A 16,905-nucleotide genomic window follows, 5' to 3' on the forward strand; every position below is an offset into this window, starting at 1 on the left:
GTAATGTATTTAATAAATATTAATAAATTGTATCTAATACTGAACTGGTATACCAATCTATTCTATAAATTTAAATATTCTTTTCTAGTTTATAAAATTTCCTGTTGTAGTCAATACTCATGGACAAGACCACCTCACCTCTGTCTGTGACATATCTCTCACCTCCAGTAAGTCCTGTTACTAGAGGTGTTGTCCCAAAACAGTCTAGTCCACGAACTACTAGTTCATTGGTGAGTGATATGTCATTGTCTGTGTACCTTATTTCTCTCCTGTATAGCTCCCCACAGTAGGAACAGGATAAGATGATGCAATTTGAGAGAAAAGAACACAAAGTTAGTATCACAAGGATAGCGTCTTGTCTCTGAACTAGAAAGCACTTCATATCACTAGAATTACTAATGCTAAGGTATTTAATTAACTCTTAAAAAATCATAGGGGTTGTTGTTATTATCCTCATCTTAGATTCACAGTTTTAAGAGGGTCGACTTAAGATGTTTTACATCAGTCAGCAGAAATTCAAAAAGAAGATGCCAGTACTTACCTGAGCAGGGGCCAAGTCTTAGAGAAGGAAACTATTTAAAAAAGAGTAGTCATGTCTATAGATGATTATACAAAGATTGAATTATTGGAGAAGGGACTTATGGCGCCATTTACAAAGTAAGTCTTCTTTCACAACTATATTTCTTACTTGTTTTAAAGGCTAGACATAAAGCTATTGGTAAGTTTGTGGCCTTGAAGAAAACACATTTTGAGAGTGAGGAAGGAACGTGTACGTCTCCTCTCTCTCTCTCTCTCTCCTCTCTCTCTCTCCTCTCTTCTTCTCTCTCTCTCTCATACTCTCTTTCTCTTTGTCTCTCTCTCTGTGCAGACTTGAGGATATAATTCATCAAGATTCTAAGTCTATCTTGTTTTTGAATTCATTATATGGATTTAAAGAAATATCTTGATACTAATTCTATCTGGACAATATATTGATCCAGTATTATTAAAGGTAGTGATCACAGTAATAATGGATACATGGTTAATAAATGGATGCATGGATTGACAATGGATACATGGATCAATAGATAAATGGATTAATGGACAAACATATAAATGAATGGATGTATTGTATGGATAAATGGATGAACATATGACCAATCTACAATGACCATACATTTATATTAGTTATATTTATTGTTCTATTTTTAAACTGGCTGACTTTTGGACTTGGACGAGCCTACGTACACCCATGAGGTCTCTCTCTCTTCTCTCGGTGCCTTTCTCTCTTTCTGTGTGTGTCTCTCTCTCTCACATACACACACACTGACCCATTTTTAAATTCCACAGGTAGTAACACTGTGGTACAGGCCCCTGAAGTCTTAGTGGTTCAGCACGATATTCTTGTCCCATTGATGTATGGAGTATAGCTTGTATATTTGTTGAAATGTCTAATAAAAAACCTCTGTTTCAAGGAGATTGTGAAATTGATCAACTCTTCCGAATTTTCAAGTTTATAAACTGTGTTTTATAAACTGGTTTAAATGGTTCCACTGTAGATTTTGGGTATACCTAATGATACAACATGGCCTAATGTAACTTAACTACCAAACTTAACTACCAAACTTTGAACCAAATTTCCCTAAATGGATTGGAAAGACAATAAAAGAAGTTTGTCCTCGACTTGATGCAGCAGGTTGTGACCTGTTAATGGTAAGTTATTGTTTCAGTTGATCCTTTTTAATTCTAGTGTCTTTAATATCAGCAAATGTTGGTTATAATCCTGGGGAAGAGAATGTCAGCAAAGACTGCTATACAACATCCTTATTTCAGTGATTTAGACAAGTCAGGTCTACCTGATACAGTACAGTCTTAAGAACCATATTATAACATTAATATTTTATGTATCATTAACTGTATACTGTATTAACACACATTAATACATCTGAATGGAATAACTTATAATAAATAAAATAACTTGTATAGTCTAGATTACTTGTTTTATGATGGAACTTGTAAGTAGAGAGTTGTCCTCAATTAAAATAACCGAGAGCTCATTATTAAGGGCGTGTCTAATTTTGAAAGAAAAGCTGGCTAGTCTAGATCAGGTTTGACTACATTATTATAATAGTTATCTATTGTTATGTGTGTGTGTGTGTCATGTTTCTACAGATTATTATGTACCTACAAAGAGGTCTGATCACTCCAAACATATAGTGGGTGACTACCTCTACATGTGGGGTGGTGATGATAGATGGTCTCCCTAAGGTACATGATAATGAAGTTCAAACAGAGGATGACCTCTGGTATTGAGTATTTCACTTACCAACTGGTAAATGGAACAACGACCTACTAATGGAAAACCTCCACTGGTGTATTGGTTATGCCTCAACTGTTTATCAGTAACAATATCTACTATTTTGGAGGCTATTGTAATCATGACAAGTGTCTTTACAATAGTCTCAACTCATTAATAACAGATTCACTTACATGGAATGAACTGTTCCCAACTAATCCAAGTATATGGGTCCAATGATGAAGTCATTCTGTGGGATGATATCTCTTACATTCAATGAAGTGGATTATCTACTGATAGTTGGTGGTATTTGTCCACGTCCTACCTTTCCACAACTGGGTGCTCAGTATAGTGATCAGGGAACAGTTGGTGATAATGTTCGTACTAATGAACACCACTATTATCAGTTATCCAGAGGTAAGGAGATAAACATATCATGTTATTAATACATTATATATCAAGTACAGTTTCATAACTGTTTGTATTTCAGGTCAATGGATAACACCAGAATTACTGGAGAATGTCCACCTCCTTGTTATTCCTTCACTCTTACATCACTACCTAATAACAGAGCTCTGTTATTTGGTGGTAATACTCCTAATGGTTATAATAACACTGTGTATATTGCTCAGTGTACAAAGACTGCAATGGTAAGCAACAATATGTATTAAGTTAAAGTATTTAGTTACTGTATAATATTGTGGAGTAATCAAGTTTAAAGTTTGATATTATTTAAATGAACTAAATTTATAGTATATAATGTCTTTATATTATTATTAGGAACTGTGTTTTATTAATAAACAAATGATTTTATTGTTTGTTAATATTTCTTTAATCAACTTAGAGGTTATATTGATAACTAAACATTCCTTTAGTCAACTATATAGTGATACCATATTCATTGACTAAATGTCACTCTTGAATAGTAGCCTCCCTTTTTGTATATCATTGAAATTGATGATGACTTTGAATAGATGATAATTAATATTAAATTGTTCTGTGTTTAAAGTGAAAAACACAAAAAAATATAATTATTTTTTTTTAAAAAATTATTTAGTTCAGTAAGGAAATAACAAACGTATTTTGATAAAAGTCTTTAAACAATTGACAATAATAATAATATAAATAATATAAATATTACAATGATAATATTTATTTAAAATTTCTGTCAATGCCTGATCTATCATTTACTAACTGATATACAAAGTTTAAAGCTATTACTTATCAGGAATATTCAGAATCACTTTTAACTCTAATGATTCACAATTATATTTAAATACTGCCCCTTGATTAGGTAATGTCCTCAAATAGTAAAAATTCCCTATTGTTGATCAATGTTAAATAGATGTACCAGGTCTTATGAAAGGAAATATTGTAACTAAATTAAAATGCCACACAAACTACAAAAATGAACAATATTCTTAAACATTTCCCAGTATACAATATTAATTACTGCTATGTTATTGTATAATATGTTAACTTGAATATTATCTACCCAGCATTGGGAGAAGATAAGTGAACCACTTCACAAATCAGTGAATTGGCCTAAGAGAAGACGTGATCATGCTACCACTATATATCAGTGACCTACATGTGATGATGGTGGGTGGATATCCTACTAGTATTGCTGACAGCTGGTTATTTAACATTGATACAAAGACATGGACAAAGGTTAGTTACTAGTTATCATGCATGTGACCTAACACTAACACAAAGTGAGTTAATTTCTATGATCTACAATATGAGGGAATATAATAAAGTGTGACTATTTGAACTTTGACCTCTGAAAATAACCTTATCTATAGAAAATTTATAATTAATAATATTTATTGTTTTTATGACCTGGTTTTATACCAGTAGTCCTGACACTATAGTATGTTAACATTTATGATAGTATAGTCTATTGATATATCTGATTTGTTTATAGTTATAATTCAGTTATTAAAGACTGTACATAAGTACTTATGTTCATGTTTTAAAGTATTGTAACATGTCAACTCTACCAGTTCATACAAAGTTATAGTCTGTTACTAGAGTACATGTATCCACTGATGTTACATGTATAATGACTAGTTTTGTAGTAATATCATAACATCATTATTATAATATCATATAGTACACTATATTCCATCTTATAGCTCAATATACCAGAGTCAGTGACTAGGAGATGGAACCACACCCTCTCATTATGGAATGTGTCACCTGCCACTGTATGGGTAATACAATTTGGAGGATTTGAAAATTTTGATAAACTCAATGATACTACTGTGATAGAACTTAGTAAGTACTGTCTATTGATGATAGTATTTGTTATATAGTACACACACACATTATCAGTATTATCACAGTATGATATAGGAGTATTGACACACTAACTGTTTATATTACAAACTAGTCTCATAACTCAATACTATTGTAACATACTATATCTCTCACTGTAGTATGTAATGATGACCAGTGGACTGTAGGAGATGTAATAACTAACCTGACATCTACTGAAGAATATCAACTTAAGATACAACAGAAGAGACGAAAGAAATCTGTTCAACATTCTATTGGGCATGGACAATCTCACTTACTGTCCAATCTCGTACACATTATCAACCTTCTTCTTTACGTCAAATGTTACAGAGAAAGATAGAGAAATTCAACGTTTAACACGACAACTTAAAGTTACCAACAAAGAGCTACAAGATACCAAACAACAGCAGATAGATATGACAAGAGCTCTTCAAGAGGACTTTCAAACACAAGAAAGACAACTACATCAAACTACGTCAAGATCTTCAAGAGAAACAACAAACTCAAGCTAATCTTGAACGTGAGCACAGAAATAGAGAAAGGTTATTTCAACAACAACTACAAGATCAAGAAAGAGAGAGAAAGACGACAGTTACAGGATAGTCAAGAGAGAGAAAGAGTACTATGTCAAGAACGTGATAATTCTCGTCAACAAATACAGGGCTCAATCTCTGCTCTTCAAACAAAACGTCAAGCTAATACCACTCTTCACCAACAAGTTCAACAGTTACAACAACAGACTCACTGGGTAGTGAGGAGAGAGGAGATTGAGATAACTGAGAGATCCTGGGAAGGGAGGTTGGGGAGAAGTCAAGGTGGCTAAATTTCGTGGCCTTAGAGTAGCTGCCAAATGTCTTCATGAAAGTTATCCTGTCACCATATAACATATCAGTTTTTTACACGAGAAATGGAGAGATTGCTGCTCGAGTACGTCATCCTAATCTCCTTCAGTTCATAGGAGCCACTAAAGTGGGTACTCCTATCATCCTCTCAGAACTAATGCCAACTAGTCTTCGTAAAGAGCTAGAAACTGGTCCTCTACCCTATCCTGTTGTTCTGACTATCAGTCAAGATATAGCCTGTGGTCTCAACTATCTCCACCTCTTTAAACCAGACCCTATACTACATAGAGATGTCAGCACTGCTAATGTCCTTCTTACACATGGTCAATGCAGTTGGAGAGCCAAGGTATCAGACTATGGTTCAGCTAATCTTCAAACCAATGATTGGTCGTACAGTCAATCCAGGTAATCCAGTTTTTATTCTGCTCCAGAAGCTGGTGTACCAAGAGACCATTCTCCTGCAATGGACGTTTACAGTTATGGTGTTGTCTTGATTGAAATGATGATCTGTCGTATTCCTGAGTTAGCTCAGAGACAACTTCATATTAACAGTGTTAGACGATTATCGTTTAAAGCTCTTATTGAACGATGTTTGAAAGAGAATCGTAGAGAACGTCCGACAATGTCAGAGATCCTAACAGACTTCAATGAAACCATTAATAGTATACTAGAGTGTGTGTTATAATTTTAGTAGTAAGGTTATTATAAATAGTTAGTTTAGTTATTGTACTATGTGTGATTATTATAATAATATTACCATATATGGACATTTTGCAGAGAAGTGGATGTTTGAATTATAACTGGCACTGCTAGACTATATATATAGAGAGAGTGTTCATAGAGAAAGTTTTATCTCAAATGTGTTGACTGACATACAGTTATATTAACAATATAAAATATAATGTTATTTATATAGTATATGCTGGACTTCTTAATGTACAGATGTCTATATTAGGATGATAGTGAGCTGGTCCTGGAGCAGATTCTGTTAAATAGAACATTAATATTATAGCTGTTAAAGATAATGCTGACTTGATCTTTTGTTGGTGAGATGGTAAATAGTGTGCAAGAAGGATAAGATGTCAGTGTAATATTAGTAGCCTCTAGTGTGTTATAACTGTTAGGAACTGGTTGAATAATTGAGCCTATTAGAAGATATAAGATCATACTTAAATGGAACATCTCTATAATGGACACTATGGAAGTCGAGTGTGACAGTCTGAACCTTAAGCCACATGTTTTAATGTTTAGGTTTAGTGATAGGATCAGTATTAAAATATGGTGATCTCAGACTGTCACACTGTACTTCTTTAGGACAATGTTATTAGTAGAGGTGTGTCCTCAATAGAAAGGTCATTAAAGTATTATTAGTATGGGCCTAGAACAAGTGTCCTGAACTTCAGACTTATAATTTATTCCAATTTTTATTACCAAGAGGTAGAGTTGTTTTAATTCTCATAGAATAAGATGGTGCTGTCCTTGTAGTTAAAGATTGACGTCCAATTATATGAGGTATATTATAGGAAACATGGAGTAGTATTTTAAAATTAAATACATTTAATAAAATTATAAACTAAATTATATAAAAATTACTTGTATCCTGTCCTGATTAGTTTGATAAATCCATAAATTTGTGGTCGTAATTGGAGGGTTTTACCTGTTACCATGACAACATTATCAATTTATTAACATAGTAATAAAGGACATACTGTTAATATGATGGGTTGATATCCAACATAATGGACCTTTACTACTTAAAGAAGATGGTCGGACATCATAGGTACAGGGAGAAGGTGTCGCTATTTGTTTCAGAGAAAGAGGAGGCCATGAGACCGATCATTGTCTTAAACCTGAAATTATAATCCTCTCATGACTTTTCACTATATTACTTACCAATACAATGAGATGTCTTTGGTTTTTCAATAGTATAAAAAGTGGAGGAGTTGAGGTTACTATAGAGAATATTATTAACAATGATCTAATTAATTGAATCTATTAATTTTACTGCTAATAAAATAAAAGCGCGAATTGTTGTTATTTAAAGATTGCTAGCGGACAAATAGTCGAATCTGATTGGTCGAGGGCTTGAAGTATATAAAGAACTGCGCTGGGTTTTTTATCATTTCATGTCCAAGTTAGTTTGTAATAAGGATGTTGTCCTTGTTGTTGTGAAACTAACTATGGTCTACACTACAATGACTACCTCATCTCTACAGAAACCTTCTCTCTCACTTACCGAGTCAGTTTTAAGAGAATTCTTTGAGGTCTCTTAGCTGGTCGTCCATTAGGATCAGTGAACACAATCTATCTCTAAAGAACTGATGCTCTTCCATTTCAGCCCACCTAACTAAGACCACACCCTAGATATTTTTAACTCTTTGTGTACTGTGTGGTGTGGTAGCCTACTCCTGGCTATTGTGAACTGGTAAGTACATTGTTTATACAATACTATAATTGGTAATATATTTAATAAAATATTAATAAATTGTATCTAATAATGAACTGTATACAAATCTATTCTATAAAATTTATATATTCTTTCTTAGTTTATAAAAGTTCCAGTTGCAGTCATTACTCACGGACAAGATCACCTCACCTCTGTCTGTGACATATCTCTCACCTCCAGTAGGTCCTGTTACTAGAGGTGTTGTCCCAGAAGACAGTCTAGTCCACGAACTACTAGTTCATTGGTGAGTGATGATGTCATTGTCAAGTGACCTTTATTCTCTCCTGTATAGCTACCTACCTCTAACACAGTACAGGATAAGATGACAAGTTTGAGAGAGAAATAGATATAACAAGAGCTCTTTTAAGATGAATTACCTTCAAGCAAAAGAAAGACAACTACATCAAGAACTTCAAGAGAAACTACAAACTCATGGACAACCTCAACTTACTGTCCAATCTCCTACACGTCTTCAACTTTTCATCTTCATCACGTCAAGAATTACAAAATAAAGATAGAGAAATTCAATGTTTAACACAACAACTTGAAGTTACCAAAAAAAAGAGCTACAAGATACCAAACAACAGCAGATAGATATGATAAAACTTTTCAAGAGGACCTTCAATAAAAGAAACGCAACTACAGCAACTCCATCAAGAATCTACAAAAGAACATCGATTTCTTATAGACTCACAACAAACTCAAGCTACACTCAAACAACAGCTACAAGATAGTCAAGAGAGAGAACGAGCTCTTCAAGAGGACCTTCAAATGAAAGAAAGTGTGAGAAATTAAACACAATCCTCAATATAATATTACTATTAGAAACACTAATCAAACAGGTTACAAGTATGTTATAGGTTGTATGTATTGCTTCATTTTATAAGTGACAAGATCAAATGAATTCATAAAATATTAATTATTACAGGAATCTTATTTTTTCTAAAGAGTACAACTACATGTTAACTGATTTTAAATTTTATTTTATTTTATTTAAAAATGCTTGGAGTATGTAAGATGTTTTATAATGTTTCAGACAGTTAGTAGTTTATTGTTATAATTATGAAGTTATATTTAACTATTTGCCTTTTAATCATAATAACATCTTAACAAGTTATTTTCTAGTCATTGGTAGTATTTTTTTTTAAAACTTTGCTGACATATTAATATTTCTTTCATTACTTAGAATTGTATTATGTTATTATATTATTCAGATTCAGAACAATCTAAAATGAAAGCAAAGAACAAAAGAGCTCAGTAAATTACACCTGGATTTGGGATTGATAAAAGTGGTCTATAATAATAGTATATAATTGTTGCATTGGATTATATCCTGTAATGATTATTTACTATCATGTCCAGCATACAACCTCCCTCTAATATTAAATACTACAATATTTTAACATTATAGCATTTATATATATGTGTGTGTTGTAAACTCTACAAAATATTATGGTTATTTTTTTCTATTATAGTGTCAACTAAATTTATTTTTCCCATTTTAATTGTCATATCCCTTGTAGCAATAAGTATCTATAATGGTAAGTTATCTATAAATCTAATACTATGATACTTAATATATACTACATATTGTAAGTTATCAGGATCATTCATAATAATATATTATGTGGAAAATGTCTATTTTAACTTTTAACATGAAGTTATACATTCATCTCTAAAAGTTAATGTTTTCTGTGATCTGTATGTTCCTAAACAATAACCATATTATATCATCCATATATATTGTACCAGTAAGGATATTATTTTTACATTAAAACATGTATTACACTATAATGTTTATTACACACACATTTCTTGATAACATTGGCATTAATATAAGTGTTTTTGTTGAAGTCACATTTTTCTGTCTTCCAGGGACTATAAATGATAACAATGTGAAAGAAGTTGAAAAAAAGTGAGTTCGTGATAAATGTATTATTTAAATTGTTGTTTTTAAGTTAAGCATTAATTATGTTAAACGTAAATTTATTAGATGTGATAGTTTTGACATCATACATTTGGTGTTCACTGTATTGCTTAGTGAAAGTGTTTTTCAGTATAATTATTGCCCTATTATCTGATGTTGCGCAAAAATCAGACCCTTCTAGTCAAGTTGTGTAACATAATCCTTATTTAAATGAATACCATATAAGGTATTAGGAAGTTTTTTTGAAGGCCTATAACAATAGGCGCCAATTGTAATTTAAATTAACATTCTTTTTACAATTTGTTTTCACACACTTCTATAAAGGAATAATATTTTCAATGGACAAAATTGATAATCCATCAGAGCATCTTCTTGTCATCAAATAAAGAGCCATAATGAAGTTGTTCTGGTGCTTAAAGATAAGATATCAAGCCCAAAGACATTTGCATCATGTCTGAACATGTCTAAGGTTGAAGCTGATATTGCTCACAAAGACAACCATTGTGTAAATGAAGTTCTAATAGATATTCTAAATTCATGGTATGAAAGTCATGTTGAAGATCCTTGTTGGGAATACATAGTTAAAGCATTAAAATGTGTAGGTAAAAATCATTTAGCTAATGATGTTTATAAAATATGTTGCCTAGACTAGTTTTTTACTTCTTATTTTGTTTGTGATTTATTTTGTTATAGGACACATGATAATAATTTTTGTTTTTTTTTATTATAGTTATTATAATATTGTTTGATTCATACTATTTTGTATGACATAATGTGTAATAGTATCATTTGTATAAAAGACAATTTTTTGAAATGCACCAATCTGATTTCATTACACTAGCTAAATTGTAAACTGTAATTTAAACACTTGTATGTGCTTGAGAAATTCACTTAATATATAGTAATGATAATTCTATTTATGAATTTAGTTTTGTTTTTATAACTTTTGAATATCAACGTTCATCAAATAAAGCACATTATTACATAACTATATAAACTGATATACATATATATTCATAACCAAATGTGTTAATGGAACACTAGCTGGGATAATTTGACCAGAAACGTTTAAAAAATTATGTTAGATTTTGAAGGTAAAGTTAAAAGGTTGATGTTCTCTTTGTGGCCCTTGACCAAACAATGTTGGGACTTGATCTTGAACCATTCCAGTGATTAGAAAGAAATGTGTCAATGTTGTGGATATCAGTGATAATTGAATCTATAAAAAATGCAAACAAAAATAATGTTAATACAAAAACTATAACATTAGAAGTAATTGTTTTGTTATGTATGTCAAAATAAAATGTAGATATTAGTTTACTAAATATAATATATTTTTCTTAGTGAATTAGGTTGTATTAAAACATTAGATACTGAACAATTATATTAGAGAGATTTTTATATTGAAGGAAGTTCAACATCCTAATATTGTGATGTAAGTGAAAGTGTCTATTGTGAAGTGAATGGAATGTGATTTACTTACAATAACAGAATGACTAGAAATAATGTCACTCTCTTCAGGTTCTCTCTCTCTCTCTCTCTCTCTCTCTCATACAGACTTGAGGAGATAATTCATCAAGATTCCAAGTTCTATCTTGTTTTTGAATTCATTAGTATGGATTTAAAGAAATATCTTGATACTATTCTATCAGGACAGTATATTGATCCAGTATTATTAAAGGTAATGATCATAGTAATAATGGATACATGGTTTTGATAAATGGATACATAGATTGACAAATGGATAGATGGATCAATAGATAAATATAAATTAATGGACAACTGTATAAATGATTATATGGATGTATAGATAGGTGACCAATCTACAATGACCATACATTATATTAGTTATATTTATTGTAAATGTTCTATGTTAATATTATTATATTAACTTCATTATTTCTTATATTAATAGAGTTATACTTACCAGATCCTTAAAGGTACAGTTTTCTGTCATTGTCGACGTATTATTCATTGTGACTTAAAACCACAAAATCTGTTAATTGATGCTAAAGGAGCTATTAAACTGGCTGACTTTGGACTTGGACGAGCCTTTGGTATACCAGTTTCGTGCATATACTCCATGATCTCTCTCTCTCCTCTCTCTCTCTCTCGTCTCTCTCTCTCTTCTCTCTCTCTCTCTCTCATCACACACACACACACCGTTGTGTTAATCCACAGGTAGTAACACTGTGGTACAGGCCCCTGAAGTCTTACTTGGTTCAGCACGATATTCTTGTCCCATTGATGTATGGAGTATAGCTTGTATATTTGCTGAAATGTCTAATAAAAAACCTCTGTTTCAAGGAGACTCTGAAATTGATCAACTCTTCCGAATTTTCAGGTTTATCAAACAGGTTTTATAAACTGGTTTAACTAGTTCCACTGTAGGATTTTGGGTACACCTAATGATACAACATGGCCTAATGTAACTGAACTACCAAATTTTTAAACCAAATTTCCTAAATGGATTGGAAAGACAATAAAACAAGTTTGTCCTCGACTTGATGCAGCAGGTTGTGACCTGTTAATGGTAAGTTATTGTTCAATGATCCTTTTTAATTCTAGTGTCTTTAATATCAGCAAATGTTGGTTTATAATCCTGGGAAGAGAATGTCAGCAAAGACTGCTATGCAACATCCTTATTTCAGTGATTTAGACAAGTCAGGTCTACCTGATACAGTACAGTCTTAAGAACATATTATAACATTAATATTTTATGTATCATTAACTGTATACTGTATTAACACACACTAATACATCTGAATGGAATAACTTATAATAAATAAAATAACTTGTATAGTCTAAGATTACTTGTTTTATGATGGAACTTGTAAGTAGAGAGTTGTCCTCAATTATAATAACTGAGAGCTCATTATTATAAGGGCGTGTCTAATTTGAAAGAAAAGCTGGCTACAGTCTAGATCAGGTTTGACTACATTATTATAATAGTTATCTATTGTTATGTGTGTGTGTGTCATGTTCTACAGATTATTATGTACCTACAAAGAGGTATGGTCACTCCACACATATAGTGGGTGACTACCTCTACATGTGGGGTGGTTATATAGATGGTCTCCCCTATAGTACATGATAATGAAGTCAAACAGAGATGACCTCTGTTATTGAGGTATTTCACTTACCAACTGGTAGATGGGAACAACGACCTACTAATGGAAAACCTCCACTGGGTGTCATTGGCTATGCCTCCACTGTTATCAGTAACAGGATCTACTATTTTGGAGGCTATTGTAATCATGACAGTGTCATCACAATAGTGTCAACTCATTAATAACAGATTCACTTACATGGAATGAACTGTTCCCAACTAATCCAAGTATGGGTCCAATGATGAAGTCATACTGTGGGATGATATCACTTACATTCAATAAAGTGGATTATCTACTGGTAGTTGGTGGATATGGTCTACGTCCTACCTCTCCACAATCTGGTGCTCAGTATAGTGATAAGATGAAATTTTTCGTACTAATGAACACCACTATTATCAGTTATCCAGTGGTAAGAAGATCAATATATCATGTTATTAATACATTATATATCAAGTACAATTTTATAACTGTTTGTATTTCAGGTCAGTGGATAATACCAGAAATTACTGGAGAATGTCCACCTCCTTGTGATCACTTCACTCTTACATCACTACCTAATAACAGAGCTCTGTTATTTGGTGGTTTACTCCTAATGGTGATATTAACACTGTGTATATTGCTCAGTGTACAAAGACTGCAGTGGTGAGTACAATATGTATTAAGTTAAAGTATTTAGTTACTGTATATATATTGTGGAGTAATCAAGTTTAAAGTTTGATATTATTAAATGAACTAATTTATAGTATATAATGTCTTTATATTATTATTAGGAACTGTTTTATTAATAAACAAGTGATTTATTGTTTGTTAATATTTCTTTAATCAACTTAGAGGTTATATTGATAACTGAAACATTCCTTTAGTCAACTATATAGTGATACCATATTTCATTGACTAAATGTCACTCTTGAATAGTAGCCTCCCTTTTTGTATATCAGTGAAATTGATGATGAGCTTGAATAAATGATACAATGACTGCTTAACAAAATTGTCTATTGATAATTTATAATTGATTATTAATATTAATATTATATATATAATAATAATATGTATAATATTATATTAATTAATATTAAGTTGTTCTGTTAAGTGAAAAACACAAAAAAAAGATAATTTTTATTTTTTAAAAATGTTTATTCAGTCAGGAAATAACTGTAGTTTCATAAAGTCCTTAAACAAATGAGTTCACAATGAGGTAATATTTGTTTAAAATTTCTGTCAATGCTTGATCTATCATTTACTAACTGATACACAAAGTTTAAAGCTATTGTTTATCAGGAATGTTCAGAATCACTTCTAACTCTAGAAACTTTAATAATTCACAATTATATTTTAAATAGTGACCTCAAATAGTAAATTTCCCTATTGTTGTTCAATATTAAAATAGATGTCCAGGTCTTATTAAAGGAAATATTGTAACTAAATTAAAATCCACATAAACTATAAAATGAACAATATTCTTAAACATTTCCCAGTATACAGTATTAATTACTGCTATGTTAATTGTATAATATGTTAACTTGAATATTATCTACCCAGCACTGGGAGAAGATAAGTGAACCACTTCACAAATCAGTGAATTGGCCTCAGAGTAGATTTGGTCATGCTACCACTATTATCAGTGACCTACATGTGATGATGGTGGGTGGATATCCTACTAGTATTGCTGACAGCTGGTTATTTAACATTGATACAAAGACATGGACAAAGGTTAGTTACTAGTTATCATGTGACCTAACACTAACACAAAGTGAGTTAATGTCTATGATCTACAATATGAGGAGATATAATAAAGTGTGACTATTTGAACTTTGACCTCTGAAAATAACCCTCATCTATAGAAAATTTATAATTAATAATAGTTATTGTTTTTATGACCTGGTTTTATACCTGTAGTCCTGACACTATAGTATGTTAACATTTATGATAGTATAGTCTATTGATATATCTGATTTGTTTATAGTTATAATTCAGTTATTAAAGACTGTACATAAGTACTTATGTTCATGTTTTAAAGTATTGTAACATGTCAACTCTACCAGTTCATACAAAGTTATAGTCTGTTACTAGAGTACATGTATCCACTGATGTTACATGTATAATGACTAGTTTTGTAGTAATATCATAACATCATTATTATAATGTCATATAGTACACTATATTCCATCTTATAGCTCAATATACCAGAGTCAGTGACTAAGAGATTGGCACTCCCTCTCAGTATGGAATGTGTCACCTACCACTGTATGGGTAGTACAATTTGGAGGAAAAATCTAATAGGGATGGTAAACTCAATGATACTACAGTGATAGAACTTAGTAAGTACTGTCTATTGATGATAGTATTTGTTATATAGTACACACGCACACATTATCAGTATTATCACAGTATGATATAGGAGTATTGACACATTAACTGTTTATATTACAAACTAGTCTCATATAACTCAATACTATTGTAACATACTATATCTCTCACTGTAGTATGTAATGATGACCAGTGTGGACTGTAGGAGATGTAATAACTAACCTGACATCTACTGAAGAATATCAACTTAAGCTACAACAGAAGAGACATGGACAGCCTCAACTTACTGTCCAATCTCCTACACGTCTTCAACCTTCATCTTCATCACGTCAAGAATTACAAGAGAAAGATAGAGAAATTCAACATTTAACACGACAACTTGAAGTTACCAACAAAGAGCTACAAGATACCAAACAACAGCAGATAGATATGACAAGAGCTCTTCAAGAGGACCTTGAAACAAAAGAAAGACAACTACATCAACTACATCAAGAACTTCAAAGAAGAAACAACAACTCAAGCTACACTTCAACATGAACAAAGATTACTTCAACAACAGCTACAAGATAGTCAGAGAGAGAGACAGTTAGAGTCAAGAGAGAGAAAGAGTGCTACGTCAAGAGTGTGATGACCTCACCGAGAACGTGATGATTATCGTCACAACATGCAACAATTACAGGGCTCAAGTCAACTGCTCTTCAACAAACACGTCAAGCTAATGCCACTCTTCAACAACAAGTTCAACAGTTACAAACAACAGTCTCACTGGGTAGTGAGGAAGGAGGAGATTGAGATAACTGAGGAGATCCTTGGAAAGGAGGTTGGGGAGAAGTCAAGGTGGCTAAATTTCGTGGCCTTAGAGTAGCTGCCAAATGTCTTCATGAAGTTATCCTGTCACCATATAACATATCAGTTTTTACACGAGAAATGGAGATTGCTGCTCGAGTACGTCATCCTAATCTCCTTCAGTTCATAGGAGCCACTAAAGTGGGTACTCCTATCATCCTCTCAGAACTAATGCCAACTAGTCTTCGTAAAGAGCTAGAAGCTGGTCCTCTACCCTATCCTGCTGTTCGGACTATCAGTCAAGATATAGCCTGTGGTCTCAACTATCTCCACCTCTTTAAACCAGACCCAATATACATAGAGATGTCAGCACTGCTAATGTCCTTCTGCAGTTAATTGGTAGCAGTTGGAGAGCCAAGGTATCAGACTATGGTTCAGCTAATCTTCAACCAATGATTGGTCGTACAGTCAATCCAGGTAATCCAGTTTATTCTGCTCCAGAAGCTGGTGTACCAAAAAGACCATTCTCCTGCAATGGATGTTTACAGTTATGGTGTTGTCTTGATTGAAATGATGATCTGTCGTATTCCTGAGGTAGCTCAGAGACAACTTCATATTAACAGTATTAGACGACCAATGTTTAAAGCTCTTATTGAACGATGTTTGAAGGAGAATCGTAGAGAACGTCCGACAATGTCAGAGATCATAACAGACTTCAATGAAAACCATTTAATAGTATACTAGTGTGTGTTATAATTTTAGTAGTAAGGTTATTATAATAGTTAGTTTAGTTATTGTACTATGTGTGATTATTATAATAATATTACCATATATGGACATTTTTGCAGAGAAGTGAATGTATGAATTATAACTGACATTTCTGCCCTTTCACTTAGAGAAGCAATGCTAGA

At 32.1% G+C, this 16,905-nt stretch overlaps 1 pseudogene; it reads left to right on the plus strand.

Moving 5' to 3' along the window:
* Positions 1–592: 592 nt before the first annotated feature.
* Positions 593–16,689, plus strand: LOC121392604 (annotated as a pseudogene).
* The last annotated feature ends 216 nt before the right edge of the window (positions 16,690–16,905 follow it).

The sequence above is a fragment of the Gigantopelta aegis genome, unplaced genomic scaffold (assembly GCF_016097555.1).
Source record: "Gigantopelta aegis isolate Gae_Host unplaced genomic scaffold, Gae_host_genome ctg4165_pilon_pilon, whole genome shotgun sequence".
Taxonomy (NCBI): Eukaryota; Metazoa; Mollusca; class Gastropoda; order Neomphalida; family Peltospiridae; genus Gigantopelta; species Gigantopelta aegis.